Source organism: Sapajus apella, unplaced genomic scaffold (genome assembly GCF_009761245.1).
Source record: "Sapajus apella isolate SASKATOON/1434 unplaced genomic scaffold, GSC_monkey_1.0 scaffold118, whole genome shotgun sequence".
Taxonomy (NCBI): domain Eukaryota; kingdom Metazoa; phylum Chordata; class Mammalia; order Primates; family Cebidae; genus Sapajus; species Sapajus apella.
Window position 1 is genome coordinate 88,837 of NW_022437058.1, and position 18,463 is coordinate 107,299.

Below are 18,463 nucleotides of genomic sequence, written 5' to 3' on the forward strand. Positions count from 1 at the left end.
GAGGCATGGCTATGACACAGGAGGCATGGCCTTGGTGGGTGCAGGAGTATGTTCTCTAAAGACACTGTGAACACTATTAGCCAATACAGAACCATCTCCCCTGGAGAAATACAGGGTTAGGTTCCACGCCTCTGGTCACTACATTTTTGTCATTCAACCAACACATATTTTTGTTTTATGTGTTTTTGTCTACAGACACCTTGTTTAATACATTTTTCTTTCTTTCTTTTTTTTTTTTTGTTTGTTTCTAGAAAGTGATTTATTTAAATAGAGAAACAGGAGGAGAGAGAAACAGCTAGCTCTCACACTGAGTGAAACGGGTTGCCAGAGGAAGAAAACCAGAGAAGGAAAACTCTCCTCACACTGAGTGAGAGAATCCAGAAAAATGGAATCCAGGAGAGGAAAGACAGCTTCCACACTGGGTGGAATGGGACAGAGAGAGATGGAGTTTAGGAGGGGAAGACAGGCTTCCATGAGTGTGTGTGGAAGGGGACCCCAGAGGGGTTAATACATTTTTCTCACCAATAGCTAACTATATGTATTACTTTTTATAATTTTTATAATAAAACAGAAGCTGGGAAGAGTTTTGCATTTTCCTGACCTTGGGTAATGTGACTAAAAATTTCTTTGTCAGCCTCACAACAGTGCTGTCCACTAAACTTTTAATGTCAATTCACGAATCCACAAATTTTGCTTTTTTTTTCTCCTTTGTCTATAACTTTACCAGGTACTGTAGATGTTACTTGGGCACTTTTCAGAGTGGCCTCACGTCTGCATCAGTGACTTTCCTCTTCCTCCTTCTGGATGTATGGTACTGTCAACTCCATGCTGTTGAACTTACTGTCAACAGCACTATAACTCACACCTGAGCCAAGCTTGTCTAATACGTATATTTTCTCTGTAAAGCACCTCACAGCCTTTCTGCACTTAGGAACACCAGACAGCACTTCAGTGGTACACTTGGGGGCCATTTCAAACAATTAAATCACTGACAAAAAGCGCAAAAATGCAAAAAATGTGACACTAAATAGACGGTGATAAGGACATGGCTACAGGATGACAGCTGAAACAAGAGGCAGCGCATTGCCTTGTTTGACCTCAGCGAAGAACTGCGCCTGGAGAAGCATATTTTTCACTGCTCTGGGCATGTTTGTGAGTGACCAAGGAAGCCTGGCAATTATTGATTTGGGGGTTACAAATAAATTTCAGCGAGCAGGCAAATTTGGAAGTTTGGAATCTGCAAATAATGAGAGTATCTCATGAAGCCACTAGAGGCTGTCCTTTTGCCCAAAAAGAGAATTCAACTAAAACGAATAAATTATGTGATACAGAAAACAGAATATTCAACCTAGGAAGGATTGGAGTCACTGGGAAAGGTGACTTCGGAAAGAGGAAAGCGATAAAATACCCGATGCACTTGATTATCCCAAAAGAGACTTAGATAACAGGTGAAAAATTGTGCCTGGATTAATGACGATTATAGATATATATTTTAAAACCAAGTTAATAAACAGTAAAATGAACACTATCTCTAGGGAAAACAAAAAAGAAAAGGAAAAGCCAATGTAGGCCTTTGCAAAAATCTCAGCAACAGCGGACATTTCTATCACGGTCATAATGTTAGTGGTGAGCAGGGATCTACCAAATACCAGGATACGGCTATCATGATGGCCCAGAGAGGGGATTGGGAAGCATGGAAGTCTGTTGTGGGGCTGGGAAGGCAACAGAGGAGTTGCAAGTTCAAAATTTCAAGATGGGCCAACATAAGCATGTTGTTAGCAGATACAGCAGGTAAATTCCCCCCAAGAAAAAGCATTCTGTGTTGGGGGAAAGTTGGGGTGGTGTGTAGGGCACAGGGCGTAAGGGAATGCTATATTTTGCTATAAGCATTCTTAGAACATCTCCTGATACTTGTATATAATAACTTGCATAAAAAATATTGGGGGAAGAAGATGGGTTTTGAGTGATGGAAGAAAAACTGAAGTATCCAGATGATGTGGTAGTCAGTGCTGTTAACATTGTCCTTGGAAGATTCCGGGCTTAGAGCCAGTAAACACATAGCCCAGGATGGAGCCAGGGAGATTGCCCAGGTGGCTGCAGAGCTGCATTCAGGATCGGGGGGCCGCCATGCCTCTCTGCCACCCTGTATAAGGAGCTCCTGGTGCCACAGCTTTGGACCCAAGTGATGGATACTCTGAAGTGAGAACAAAACCTTCCTGGGTGGGGAAGGGAATCAAAATACAAGCCCAAGAACTCCCCACTTTAAAGCAGACCCCCCAAGCCAGTAGCCAAGCCCCTTTGGATAAGGAGAGGAGTAGGAAATCAAACTCAGAAGGCAAAGCCCTGCCCCCATGCCAGAGGACCACACAGTCTTTTCCACTCCCAGCTTCACCAGTGTAGGGTTTCTTCGTGACAACTGGCATAGGACCACCAGGAGTTTCCCCTTGGGCTGAGTAAATCCTGTGTTTAATACAGACCCTCAACTACACACAGGAGCAGACAATCTGGAATCAATCATTTGAGGAAACAGAAGTAGCCCCAAAGAAAACAAAATTACTAGGGCAAAGAGGAAAGGATTTGCATCATAAGTATAATGAATATCCTGAGAATAGTTTAAATAGATGCTGCATTGTTTTTTTTTAAAACCGTGTCATGAAAAAAATAAACTTATTGAAAATGTTACTGGAAGCATTTTTTTTTTTTTTTTTTTACCTTTTAGACCTGAGTCTCACTCTGTTGCCCAGACTGGAGTGCAGTGGCATAATCTCAGCTCACTGCAACCTCTGCCTCCCAGGTCCAAGCAATTCTCCTGCCTCAGTCTCCTGAGTAGCTGGACTTACAGGTATGCACCATCAAGCCCAACAAACTTTTGTATTTTTAGTAGAGACAGGGTTTTGTCATGTTGGCTAGGCTGGTCTCAAACTCCTGACCTCAGGTGATCCACCTCCCTCGGCCTCCCCAAGTGCTGGTGTGAGTCACTGCACCTGGCCACAGATATAAAGTGGTGACTGAGTTGTCCAGCTTCCTGGCATATTGAATAAAGAATTTAACAAAACACACAAAACAACAAAAGAAGAAAGAAGCAATGAAAGTGCAGATTTACTGAAGGGAGTGTACACTCCAGAGAGTGGGAACGGGCCAGAACAAGTGGCTCAAGACCCCAGATTACAATGTTCTTTAGGGTTTTTATTAAGCTAAAAGAATTTGGTGACACCCCGCTAGGTGCCCTTTAGAGACCTCCAATTGGTTACACCCTATGAAGGATTGGCCCACGGCTAATCAAAGACTGATGGAGACTTGGCCTGTGACCAATCAGAGACTGAAGTCAAGAGTTGGCCTGCAGCCAGTCAGAGGCTGAAGTGGAGACTTCTGTCTGGTTATCACCGAAGTGAGGATGTGACCCGAAGGCTGCTAAACCTTGCCTCGAACTAGCTGCACCTGCTGTCCTTTTGCTTATACCTTAACTCTTGGTTACCTCAATTCCCTATTCTTCTGCTTCAAAAATTACAATGATTGCCAAAATAAAAATAGGCTAGTAGATGAAGCCAGTAGATGTACGATAGCAGAATGGACACAGCTGAAGATAAAATTTGTAAACTAAAAGACTAAGAAATTATCCCAGAATGTAACACAAACAAATATAAAAGACAGAGGAGATAGATCCAGAAATTCCTGTGGCCATCTAATAGGAATTCTAGAGGGAAAACATAACCTTCATAATTTGGGTAGGAAGGGAGTACTTTCTAAGAATGTTGCAAAATCCAAAATAAAAGATTGTCAAATGTGACATTATAAAAGTCAAAATGTTGGTACTGCAAAAAAGAAATGAGCAAAACTAAAACATAAGTGACAATCTTGGAGAAAATATTTGCATCATTCATAACATGTGAAAACTTAACATCAAAAATACAGAGAGAATTTCTGCAAATCTGCTAGGAAAGAGAGGAAAGGAGTAGAAAAATGCACAAAGAAAATGATGTGAGAGAACAAGGAAAGGATTCTGGCCGGGTTTTGATAGAGTCAGTGGCTGGGCCTGAGGTGTAGGTTCCCCCATGAGGGCAGGGTCTGGTGTGGTGTGACTCTCCCACCGGTGCTGAAGGCGGGAGCACCAGCTTGTCTAGTGGTGCGCAGAGAGGAAAACAGACAGGCCAGGCTTGAAAGCAATGAGCAGTCAGACCCCACAAACAGGCTTTATTATAGCTCCAATGCCAGAAATTTAATTTTTTTCTCAAACCTCAAAATAATCTCTTATCAGAAAAGTAAATACATGACATTATTGGGATGTTTTGAAAATCATATTTGAAAGCCACCATAAAGCAGTAGTAAATACTTTCCAGAACAAAAGTCAGCCAAGGCGGATAATTGTTAAGAGCTCAGTCATCATTATCTCACACCCCAAAACAACCAGCCTTCCAGCCTTTAGCGCGCTTACTGACTGGAGTCTGACAAAGGCTCCAAAGACAAAGACATAGCCTTTAGTGAAAAATAAGAAAGCTCTTTGAATTTATGAGTCCATGTGCAATAAGAACATCCAGAATGTTCTTGACAGAACCTTCAAACTCCCACTGCCATCATCACAGTCTATTCTTGTGGGTAACTTTCTAATTTAGTAACTGGGGAAACATCTCTGCCTGGCTGCCACTCAGAGAGCTGGGTTTAGACTCATTATTCCTTTTTTTGACATTAAACAAGGGTCATCATTTATTTAAGAAGTTTTACTTCAGACTTTTGTGTATGGCAGAATAATATATATGAAAAGCAGAGAACAAATCTTCAAACAGAAAAAATAAAGGAACACAGAATACGCATGAGCAATGCAGACAATAACAGACAACCTTAAAAAAAAGCTGTAGTTAATATGTTCAGGGATATGAGACAGTATTGTACAGAGGAGAGAAGACTTTCCCTCTGCCCTGTGAAGTTTTGATCATTGAGTCTATGAAATAATCTGATAATAGGCAGATTAACAGGAGAAAGAGTATACATATTTGTAATATGCATAGGAGCATCACATGAAAAAAAAAAGTATCTCCAAACCGAGTGAGATCTGGAGGCTTCATGGAGGAGAGAGAAGAAAGGATATAAGTAGTTTAGGGACAGTAAATGATTTTGGAGAGGGTGAATGGGCCCTTGGAGGAACACTGACAGCTAGTAACAAAGTCTACCTGGGCATGATGTCCACCTCCAAGCCCCTCATCTGTGATAGGAGCTCACCTTCCCTGGTCAGAGAGATTCCCAGACAAGGGTTCCATGACAATTGAGTTCCTTTTGGAGGATCTGTCTTTAGGCAGATAAGGAAAGTTTGGAGAAAGACCCTCCTTGCATTTGCTGTTCCCCAGGTACCCTCAGTTTGAAGTAATCAGAATACCAAAGTGCATATTTTGGGGTAGTGGTTCCTGAACTCATTCAATTGAGCCTGTACACAAAGAACCAGGTGCTATGAAAAGAAACATTAAAGAAAAGAAAAATGCTTAAAAATTAATATATGACCATGAAAACTAAAATTTTAATAAAAACATTGGAAAATATTGTCAAATCAGTCTTCTAGAAGGTAAAATAAAAACTGATGGATTCTGGCCAGGCATGGTTGGCTCATGCCTGTGAGCCCAGCACTTTGGGAGGCCGAGGTGAGCAGATCACTTGAGGCCAGGAGTTTGATACCAGCCTGGCCAACATGGTAAAACCCCATTTCTACTAGAAATACAAAAATTAACCGGGTGTGGTGTTGCACGCCTGTGGTCCCAGATACTTGTGAGACTGAGGCACAAGAATCCCTTGAACCTAGGAAGCTATGGTTGCAGTAAGCCAAGATGACACCACTGCATTCCAGCCTGGGCGACAGAGCGAGACTCCATCTCAAAAAAAAAAAAAAAAAAAAGAAAAGGAAAGAAAGAAAGAGAAAATGAGTGGCTCAGTCCAAGGAATCCAACCTTCCAATCTTTGACTGATGGGTAAATTTGAAGAATTAGGACCACAAAAGAGAGTTGGGGAAACTTACCAAAGAAACATACTTGTGACTTTTCCCAGAAGGGAAGGACATGGCTATTCAAACTGAGAGGGCCTCCACGTCCCGGAATAATGAATGAAAAAATGTCAATGCAATGCATGCCATTATAAACATGAGTGAAAATGGAAATCACAAAACCTTCTAGAGAGCGGAGAAAGAAACAGATCATCTTAAAAAAGAGTAGGGAGAGGATGTTACTAGACTTCTCAACATTATTAAAAATATTAGACAAACTGGGATATGCCTCAAAATTCTAAAGAAAAAATATATTCAACCTGGACTTCTGGACTCCCATAATGAATTAAACTATTAATCAAGTATGAGAATAAAATAAGGTCATTGTTAGACATGTGAAGACTTAAAAACTTATATCCTGGGCACCATTTTTTGGGGAGAGAAAGTACTAGAATAGATCATCTGTACAAATGAGAGAAAATACCAAGAAAGAGGATGACATGGGATTCAAAATCAGAGACTCCAACCCAGCAGGGTAGTGAAGAGAATTCCCAAGATACCCCTAAATGGTAGTCCCAGGACAACTATTAGACAGCAGCCTGAAGAGAAGCAAGTGCAGATTTATTTAGGATGAGGGCAAAGATCGGGACGATGGAGGTGGCATTCAGTCGGATAGTTTAACAAAAAACATAATTGCATTGAACAGCCTAGAGGGTGAGAGAGAGATAATAAGAAAAGTAAATGAAAAAGCAGAGATGCACTAGTTTAACTATGTACAAAAAGTGTATAATAAAAAGACTGAATTCATGATATACAACATGACTCAGCAGAGAATAATATTTATAAGGCTGCAATTGTGGGAGCACCATAGACCAATGTGACCTAAATGATATTGAATTGTTGGGAGAATGATAAAGAGGAAAAAGATGGAGAGAAAATGTTGGAGACCTAAGTCCATATCTCCCACAATGGAGGTGACATCAAGGAATCAAGACCCAGTAGGCCCATTATATAGTCTGCTAATGCTGAGAGTTTGAAAATCTTTCCAAATGAAAACTGAAAACAGAGCAAATGCAGTGTGAGAAAATATACAGGCCCCAAATTATTCACCTAAGAATAGCCAGAGGAGTCTTCCATTAAGATCTGATGCAGTGTGACTATGGGAATTAGATGGATAGCAAAATATCCAAAGAGTCACAGAGAATTGCTACATGAAACAGAAACTAGTGTGTCTCTCTCATTCATTGATAAAAGACTAAAACAAAAAGCGAACAACACATATACACAGAGCAAATACATACAAACAAACAAATCAACCCCAGAAGTTCTTGGGGTCATTGCCCCAAAATTAACTTAAGTTGCCTCTTGATCTTCTATTAGAAGTGACTCCAATGGTAGACCGACTTATCTGTCAGAGCCCTGAAAATCTGCATCTATGACAGAAGGAAGGGGTGGTTTGGATCATAATTCTCAATTCTTTAATTCCTCACTCTGCAAAGTGACCTTGTACACTGTTTCTTCAAAAAAATTTTTCAGTTTCTCCCACTCCTCTCCTTTGGAGACTCCAATTATACATATGTTTGGCCATTCTGTGAATATTTTTGATGGTTCAAGCAATGCAGTTTATAAAGCAAAATAAAAAAGTGACTATTCCCATTAAAGAAAGCAACAAAAACTAGTTTTGAGAAAGAATATGAAAGGATCAACATCAAACTCCTAGATGCCAGGAAGCAGAGGTTTTTCAGAATTAAAAAAATAAAGCCCTATTTAAGAGATCCAGGTCCCACCCCTCAGGGGTCACAGAGTTGGACCTAGTGCTTTGAACTAATTCATTATTTTAACCCATCAAATAATTTAGCCTTTTCTTTACCCAAAATTAAAATTAAGGACATATCATAACACTCTTAAAGAAATGCAAACACCCTGATATAGATCGTTACCAGAATCGACACAGGGATTTGTTATTTGGGTACAGTTAGCATAATTCATGTTTAAAAGTCATTTTAGAAAAATAGCAAGTGCCCCAATCTTCCAAGTTTTGTTTCCCCCTGTGATGGTTGCCCAAACAATCTCTGTTGTTAAGATTCTTCTTTATTGCTTGAATATCGAAACTGCTTAGTAAAATTCTACAGCTCATTTTCAATTTGAGCAGGTTTATTTCTTAAGAACTTTGAATTGGTCAGGCCCAGTGTCTCATACCTGTAATCCTAGCACTCTGCGAGGCTGAGGCAGGAGTATCTCTTGAGCCCAGGAGGTCGAGTCTAAAGTGAGCTGTGATCACGTCACTGCACTCTAGCCTGGGCAACACAATGAGACTCTGTTTTGAAAAAAAAAAAAGGAGGGGGCGGGGGCTGGATCTGGCAACATGGCAGAATAGGAACAGCTCTGATCTGCAGCTCCTAGCAGGACCAGTGCAGACGGCAGGTGATTTCTGCATTTCCAACTGAGGTACCCTCTTTATCTCATTGGGACTGGTTAGGCAGTGGGTGCAGCCCATGGAGGGCAAGCAGAAGCAGGGTGGGGCATCACCTTACCCAGGAAGTGCAAGGAGCCAGGGCCTCCCTCCCCGAGCCAAGGGAAGCTGTGAGAGACTGTGCTATCTGGCCCAGATACTAAGCTTTTCACACTGTTTTGCAATCCACAGACCCAGAGATTCCCTCGTGCGCTTACACCACGAGGGCCCTGGGTTTAAAGCACAAAACTGGGCAGCTGTTTGGGCAGACACCAAGCTAGCTATAAGAGCTTTTTTTTTTTTTCATACCCCAGTGGCACATGGAACCTTAGCAAGACAGAACCATTTACTCCCCTGGAAAGGGGGCTGAAGCCAGGGAGGCAAGTGGTCTCGTTCAGCAGGTCCCACTCCCACGGAGCCCAGCAAGCTAAGAACCACTGGCTGGAAATTCTTACTGCCAGTACAGCAGTATGAAGTTGACCTGGGAATGATCAAGCTTGGTGGGGAGAGGGGCATCTGCCATTACTGAGGCTTGAGTAGGCGTTTTTCACTGACAGTGCTAAGGAGGCCAGGAAGTTCAGACTGGGCAGAACTCAACACACCATGGCAAAGCAGCTGTGGCCAGACTGTCTCTCTAGATTCCTCCTCACTGGGCAGGGTATCTCTGAAAGAAAGGCAGTAGCCCTAGTCAGGGGCTTATAGACAAAACTCCCACCTCACTGGGACAGAGCACCTGGAGGAAGGGGCGGCTGTGGGCACAGCTTCAGTGGGTGTAAACGTTCCTACCTGCCAGCTCTGAAAAGAGCAATGGATCCTGACAAGGAGGATTCTCCCCACAGTGCTTGATCTCTGCTAAGGGATAGACTGCCTCATCAAGTAGGTCCCTGACCCCCATGCCTCCTGACTGGGAGAGAACTCCCAACAGAGGTTGACAGACACCCCATGCAGAAGAGCTCCAGCTGGCCTCAGGCCAGTGCCCCTCTGGGACGAAGCTTCCACAGGAAGGAGCAGACAAAATCTTTACTGTGCTGCAGCCTTGACTGCTGATACCCAGGCAAACAGGGTCTGGAGTGGACCTGCAACAAACTGTAGCTGACCTGCAGAAGAGGGAACTGACTATTAGAAGGAAAATTAACAAACAGAAAGAAATAACATCAACATCAACAAAAAGAATGCCCACACAGAAACCCCATCAAAAGTTTATCAACTTTTGGCAGATAAATCCAAAGGTAGATAAATCCATGAAGATGAGGAAGAACCAGTGCAAAAATGCTGAAAATTCCAAAAACCAGAATGCCTCTTCTCCTCCAAATGTTTGCAACTCCTCTCCAGCAAGGGTACAAAACTGGACAGAGAATGAGTTTGCTGAATTGACAGAGCAGGCCTCAGTAGGTGGGAAATAACAAACTCCTCTCAGCTAAAGGAGCATGTTCTAACCCAATGCAAGGAAGCTAAGAACCTTGATAAAAGGTTACAGGAACTGCTAACTAGAATAACCAGTTTGGAGAAGAACATAAATGACCCAAGGGAGGTGAAAAACACAGCATGAGAACTCCACAAAGCATACACAGGTATCAGTAGCTGAATTGATCAAGTGGAAGAAAGGATATGAGAGACTGAAGATCAACTTAATGAAATAAGGTGTGAAAACAAGATTAGAGAAAATAGAATGAAAAGGAATGAACAAAGCCTCCAAGAAATATAAGACTATGTGAAAGACTAAACCGCTGATTTAGTACCTGAAAGTGACAGGGAGAGTGTAACCAAGTTAGAAAACACACTTCAGGATATTATCCAGGAGAATTTTCCCAACCTAGCAAGACAGGCCAACATTCAAATTCAGGAAATACAGAGAACACCACTAAGGTATTCCTTGAGAAGGGCAACCCCAAGACACATAATCATCAAGATTCTCCAAGGTTGAAAAGAAGGCAAAGATGTTAAGGGCGGCTAGAGAGAAAGATCAGGTGACTTACAAAGGGGAGCTCATCAGACTAACAGTGGATCTCTCTGCAGAAACCCTAAAAGCCAGAAGAGAATGGGGACCAATATTCAACATTCTTAAAGAAAGTAATTATTAACCCAGAATTTCATATCCAGCCAAACTAAGCTTCATAAGTGAAGGAGAAATAAAATCCTTTACAGACAAGCAAATGCTCTAGAGATTTTGTCACCACCAAGTCTGTCTTACAAGAGCTCCTGAAGGAAGCACTAAATATGGAAAGGAAAAAGCCAGTACCAGCCACTGCAAAAACACACCAAAATATAAATAGCAACAACACTATGAATAAACTCCATCAACTAATGTATAAAATAACCAGATAGCATCATGATGACACGATACAGTTCACACATAACAATATTAATCTTAAATGTAAGTGGGTTAAATTCCCCAATTAGACACAGAGTGGCAAATTTGATAAAGAGTCAAGACCCATTGGTGTGCCGTATTCAGGAGACCCATCTCATGTGCAAAGACACACATAGGCTCAAAATAAAGGGATGGAGAAATATTTATCAAGCAAAGGGAAAGCAAAACAAACAAACAAACAAACAAAAAAACAAACAAAATAAAAGACTTTAAATCAACAAAGATCCAAAAGACAAAGAAGGGCATTACATAATGGTAAAAGGATCAATTCAACAAGAAGAATTAACTATCCTAAATATATATGCACCCAATACAGGAGCACACAGATTCATAAAACAAGTTCTTAGAGACCTACAAAGAGACTTAGACTCCCACAAAATAATAGTGGAAGACTTTAACACTACACTGTCAGTATTAGATAAGTCAGAAAATAAACGAGGGTATTTGGGACTTGAACTCAGCTCTGGACCAAGCGGACCTAATAGACATCTACAGAACTCTTTACCCCAGATCAACAGAGTCTACATTCTTCTCAGCACCACATAGCACTTATTCTAAAATAAACCACATAATTGGAAGTAAAACACTCCTCAGCAAACACAAAAAACTGGAAATCATAATAAATTGTCTCTCAGACCACAGTGCAATCAAATTAGAACTCAAGATTAAGAGGCTCACTCAAAACTGCACAATTACATGAAAATTGAACAACCTGCTCCTGAATGACTACTGGGTAAATAGCAAAATTAAGGCAGCAATAAATAAGTTATTTGAAACCAATGAGAAGAAAGAGACAACATACCAGAATCTCTCGGACACAGCAAAACCAGTGTGAAGAGGGAAATTTATAGCACTAAATGCCAACATCAGAAAGTGGGAAAGATCTAAAATCAACACCCTAATATCACAATTAAAAGAACTAGAGAAGCAAGAGCAAACAAATTCAAAAGCTAGCAGAAGACAAGAAATAATTAAAATCGGAGCAGAACCGAAGGAGATAGAGACATAAAAATACCCTTCAAAAAATCAGTGAATCCAGGAGCTGGTTTTTTGAAAAGATTAAGAAATAGATAGATCACTAGCCAGACTAATAAAGAAGAAAAGAGGGAAGAATAAAAAAGATGCAATAAAAAATAATAAAGGGGATATCTCCACTGATCCCACAGAAATACAAACTGCCATCAGAGAAGACTACAAACACTACTACACAAATAAACTAGAAAATCTAGAAGAAATGGATAAATTCCTGAAAAAATAAACCCTCTCAAGACTAAAACCAGAAAGAAGTAGAATCACTGAATAGACCAATAACAAGTTCTGAAATTGAGGCAGTAATTAATAGCCTACCAACCAAAAAAAGCCTAGGACCAGATGGATTCACAGCCGAATCTTACCAGAGATACAAAGAGGAGCTGGTACCATTCCTTCTGAAACTATTCCAAACAATAGAAAAAGAGGGACTCCTCCCTAAGTCATTTTATGAGGCCAGCATCATCCTGATTCCAAAACCTGGCAGACACACACAGAAAAAAGAAAATTTCAGGCCAATATACCTGATGAACATTGGTGCAAAAATTCTCAATAAAATACTGGCAGACTGAATACAGTAGCATATCAAAAAGCTTATTCACCACAATCAGGTCGGCTTCATCCTTGGGATGCAAGGCTGTTTCAACATATGCAAATCAATAAACGTAATCCATCATATAAACAGAACCAATAACAAAAACACATGATTATCTCAATAGATGCATAAAAGGCCTTTAATAAAATTCAACACCCATTCATGCCAAAAACTCTCAATAAACTACGTATTGATGGAACATATCTCAAAATAATAAGAGTTATTTATGACAAACCCATAGCCAATATACTCAATGAGCAAAAGCTGGAAGCATTCCATTTGAAAACCAGCGCAAGACAAGGATGCCCTCTCTCACCACTCCTATTCAACATAGTATTAGAAGTTCTGGCCAGGGCAATCAGGCAAGAGAAAGAAGTAAAAGGAATTCAAACAGGATGAAAGGAAGTCAAATTGTCTCTGTTTGCAGAGGACATGACTGTATATTTAGAAAACCCCATGTCTCAGCTCCAAAACTCCTTAAGCTGATAAGCAACTTCAGCAAAGTCTCAGGCTACAAAATCAATGTACAAAAATCACAAGCATTCCTATACACCAATAATAGACAAGCAGAGAGCCAAATAATAAGGGAACTCCCATTTGCAATTGCAACAAAGAGAATAAAATACCTAGGAATACAACTTACAAGGGATGTGAAGGACCTCTTCAAGAAGAACTATGAGCCACTGCTCAAGGAAATAAGAGAGGACACAGACAAATGGAAAGTAATTCCATGCGCATGGATAGGAAGAATCGATACTGTGAAAATGGCCATACCACCCAAAGTAATTTATAGATTCAATGCTATTCCCATCCAGCTACCCTTGACTTTCTTCACAGAACTAGAAAAAAAATTACTTTAAATTTCATATAGAACCAAAAAAGAGCCTGTATAGCCAAGAAAACCCTAACCAAAAAGAACAAAACTGGAGGCATCACACTACCTACTTCAATCTATACAACAAATCTATAGTAACCAAAGCAGCATGGTACTGGTACCAAAACAGAGATATAGACCAATGGAACAAAATAGAGGCCTCAGAAATAACACCACACATCTACAACCATCTGATCTTTGACAAACCTGACAAAAACAAGCAATGGGGCAAGGAGTCCCTTTTAAAAATGGTGCTGGGAAAACTGGCTAGCCATATGCAGAAAACAGAAACCAGGCCCCTTCCTTACACCTTATACAAAAATTAACTCAAGATGGATTGAAGACTTAAATGTAAAACCTGAAGCCATAAAAATCCTAGAAAAAACCTAGTCAATACCATTTAGGACATAGGCATAGGCAAAGACTTCGTGACTAAAATGCCAAAAGCAATTGTAACAAAAGCCAAAATTGACAAATGGGATCTAATTAAACTAAAGAGCTTCTGCACAGGAAAAGAAACTATCATCAGAATGAACAGGCAACCTACAGAATAGAAGAAAATTTTTGCAATCTATCTATCTGACAAAGGTCTAATATCCAGAATCTACCAGGAACTTAAAACAAATTTACAAGAAAAAAACAACCCAATCAAAAAGTGGACAAATGATATGAACAGACACTTCTCAAAAGGAGACATTTATGCATCCAATAAACATAAAAAACTCATCATCACTGGTCATTAGAGAAATGTAAATCAAAACCACAATGAGATACCATCTCATGCCAGTTAGAATGGCAATCGTTAAAAAGTCAGGAAATAACAGATGCTGGAGAGGATGTGGAGAAATAGGAACACTTTTATACTGTTGGTGGGAGTGTAAATTAGTTCAACCATTGTGGAAGACAGTGTGGTGATTCCTCAAGGATCTAGAACCAGAAATACCACTTGACAAAGCAATCCAATTACTGGATGTATACCCAAAGGATTATAAATCATTCCACTATAATGACACATGCACAGGTATGTTTACTGCAGTGCTATTTACTATAGCAAAGACTTGGAACTGACCCAAATGCCCATCAATGATAGACTGGATAAAGAAAATGTGGCATATATATCCCATGGAATACTGTGCAGCCATTAAAAGGAATGAATTTATGTCCTTTGCATGGACATGGATGAAGCTGGAAACCAGCATCCACAGCAAGCTAACACAGGAACAGAGAACCAAATACCACATGTTCTCACTCATAAGTGGGAGTTGAACAACGAGAACACATGGACACAGGGAGGGGAACATCACACACTGGGGTCTGTCGGGGGATGGAGGCAAAGGAAGGGAGAACATTAGGACAAATACCTAAAGCACGAGGGGCTTAAAACTTAGATGATGGGTTGATAGGTGCAGCAAACCATCATGGCACATATATACCCATGTAACAAAACTGCAGGTTCCGCACATGTATCTTAAAGTAAAATTTTTTAAAAAAAGCGGGGGCCAGGCACGGTAGCTCACACTTGCAATCTCAGCACTTTGGGAGGCTGAGGTGGGCGGATCACCTGAGGTCAGGAGTTTGAGAACAGCCTGACCAACATGGCAAAACCCTGACTCTACTAAAAATACAAAAATTAGCTGGGTGTGCTGGCATGTGCCTGTAGTCCTAGCTACTCGGGAGGCTGAGGCAGGACAATCGCTTGAACCTGGGAGGTGGAGGTTGCAGTGAGCCAAGATCGTGCCATTACACTCCAGCCTGGGTGACAGAGCGAGACTCCATCTCAAAATAAATAAATAAATAAATTAATTAAAAAAAGAAAACTGTTGGAAGCTACTAAGTGTAACAGTTATGACAGTAGAAATGTCAACTGGAGCATAGCATTTAAGCTATGAATATGAAAAAAAGAGCTTTGAATTGTTTTGTATGTTCTCTAACTCATCTATTTCTTTGGATAATCTAGTAATTTTTTCTTCCAGATGTTTTTGAGTAACAACAACTAGTTGGCACTGGCAAGCAAAAGTGATAGCCATTTCTTGTTTTGCTTCATGGCTGCAGTTTGCACTCCTGAAGTTAGCAATTATCTGAAGTTTTTCAGATGCATGATTCACAAACTGTTGTGTACAGCCTCTCTCCTTGACACAGGTGGTACAGGACAGCCTTTCATAAAGATACCAAACTCCATACATACATAATGAAACATATATGAATTATCAGCCTATAGTTTTCCAAATTACTCCTCCAACAGTGATGCCCATAGAAGTCCTAGATGTAAGAGAAGCTAATCCTGTTATTAAGGTAACCATGAGTTCTTTGTGTGATGCATTATCTAGTGTTGCTGGGTTGGTAGGAGCAGTGGGAGTAGCGGCTAAAGAGCTAGGGAAAGATAGGCTTTGACAATCCTGGATGCACCCTCTGAGTATTTGTAGGGCCCAGGAATCAATCCACAAGTGAAGACCAGCTCAGGGAAAAATGGAATACTGTATCCTCTTGAAAATCTGGCCATAACTTGTGGCAATATAGGTCATAACTGAGATCAAATTTCTTGCAAGGGATCAGTGTATGCAGTTTATTCTATATATCAGCTGGAAGTAATGGTTTTAAATTTTTAATAACTTCTTGCTGGGGTTAGACATTGAGTCATTGTCTTCACTGGTGCATCAATCAGCCATATTTCTTCTGATACTGTCTTCTAAGTGCCTATTTAAATCACCTTTATGTTCTTTCATTACACTTGAAGTAGAATGAAACTCTGAGCAAAACTCATCAACCAAAACAAACAGTCAACAAATTTCATCTGTCTTTGCACATGAAACCTTGTTTGCCACTTCCTTGGTAACCTCTCTGATTTTTTTCTTAACATCTAGTGTTAAAAGGTTCAACTGGTTTTGGATAAAGTCCAGTCTATCAATTTGTTCTTCCCGCTCTTTCTTTGAATAAGCTCTTCTCTGTTGCTGCCACGTTTATTGAATCCATTGTTTTTTGCAATATCTTGTATTGGCTTAGCTCTGATTGTATGCTGTTTGAACCTTGTTTTCACTGCTGATTGTGAAATATATTCCTCAAAGATTTGTTTAAGATTCTGAAACTCCGGTAATCTTTCCTGAAATCCTTTAGCAAGTACTTCACTGCCTTCTGGCATCCCCTGTGGTTTGTACCGTCTAGCACTAAGAACTTCCTTTGCTGAAATGAAGAATATATGATTCTGTGCTTCTAAAGGATCCACAACTTGAAGCTCCTCCACAAAGAAATGCAAGCATCTTTCTATGTGCTGTCTGCATGCATCTTCATATATTCTGGCTCTGATTAAGAGACATCCCAGTAATTATTCAGAATTAAATTATTAGGCTTGGAAAACTGCTCATTTGCCTTGTGAAGAAATGTTTTTCTGTGTTTGCTAGTGTTGATTCAGAGTTTACAACCAAAATGACATGAACATTTATGCAATGCTCATCAGTTCAGGTATCCAGCTCTGTAGTGACATCTGTGCCTGGACTGTCTACTAAAACCAGCTCACCTCTCAAGAGGACACACTTTGTCTTTGGCCAAAACACATGGATAAGACAGCTAGCTTCCAAGTCTTTGTCCATATGAAGGGCAAAGGACAGCTGATGAACTCTCTTCACACTCTTTTTATCTTATCCTTTTGTCATAAGATAGGTTTTATTTCCATTGGTTCTTTAAACAGGAAGCAATTAATTGGTTGTATGGCCAGTCCCACTAGGAAGAGCTTTATCCCACCACATTGCATTGACAACAGAGCTTGTCCTGCCAAAAAACGCCACCTTCATTTATCTCTGAGATAGCACCTTACCAACGATAAAAAGTTTGTTTTTATATCTTTGTGTTTCTACTTGATTATCCTCAGTAGCTCAGTCAAGTTCTAGGTTCTTATATGTTGCCATTATTATTCCACCCTGATTGGATCTTCAGATCTTGAACTGAGAAGGGAGATTCACATAATTCAACAATATGCGATCCTCAGTAACAATCTCCAGTAACGGGCCAAAGATTGCCTTCTTATCCAGCACAAAGTGCTTCAGTGAAGAAGCAGTTTCTGCCATTATGCTAAGTGTCAAGACTCTGACTTGTTACCCAGCAACTGTAGCTTGGCCATGGCCCCCAAGCTGCCCCATCCTTCCAGGAGATCACTCTGTTAATTCTTTTTTAATCTTTTTTTTTTTTTTCTCTGTGTTTCATTTTAGACAGCATCTAATGCTGTCTTTTAGGTCACTAATATTTTCTTCTAAAATTTCTGATCTGCTGCAATTCTCATGTAATATAGTTTTCAACTCAGTTTTTGAAGTTTTCATCTCTAGAAGTTTCATTTGGGTCTTCCATGTCACCAGTTAGCATTTTTAATCTTTTCTCCAGCTTCTTAAACATATGAAATTTGATCAGAATAGCTGTTTTAAAGTCCTTGCCTATTCTATAATCTGTGTCATTTTGGAGTTGGTTTTGATTCACTGATTTTGCTTCTCATTATGGGCTATATTTTCCTGCTTCTTTGCATGTGTGGCAATTTTTCATTGAATGCTAGATGGTGATGATTTATTTCATTGGGTTATTGATTATTTTTGTATTCCTATAAATATTTTTTAGCTCTGTTATGAGATGTAGTTAAGGTCCTTTGGAAGAGTTTGATCATTTCTGGGCTTGCTTTTATAAGAGTTGTTCATTAGAAGCAGATGTGAATTTAGTCTAGGATTAATTTTTCTCCACTACAGTGGCAAGGCGGTTCTTAGTACGTTAACTGATCTCCCTGAATTATAAGGTTTTCCATCTGGTTTTTGGGAACAGGCACTATTTTTGGCCTCATGTGTTCTTTGCAGTGCTGTTCTCTTCAGTCTTTTGGATCACTCTTCCCCCATCCTCAGCGAGTTTCCTCACACATATGTACTGATCAGTGCTCTCCTCAAGATCTCATGGGAACTCTCTGTGAGTCTCCAGGGTTCTTACTCTGTGCAGCTCTCTTCTCTTCAGAACTCTTGCTCTCTTGGCTTCCCCAATTCCCAGTTCTGTCTCAACTCAGAGAGACCAACATGCTCTACCTGGTTGCCCCTCCCTGCGCCATGGTCTGAAAGCTTTCTCAGAGCCATAAGGTGGGCGATCTTAGGGCTTACTTTGATGCAGGGCAGCTGAGCCCCCAAATTGGAGTCTTAGCCTGGGAAAGTTCTTGGTTTTAC

At 40.3% G+C, this 18,463-nt stretch overlaps 1 pseudogene; it reads right to left on the bottom strand.

Moving 5' to 3' along the window:
* Positions 1-8,040: 8,040 nt before the first annotated feature.
* Positions 8,041-17,341, bottom strand: LOC116538263 (annotated as a pseudogene).
* Positions 17,342-18,463: the final 1,122 nt, after the last annotated feature.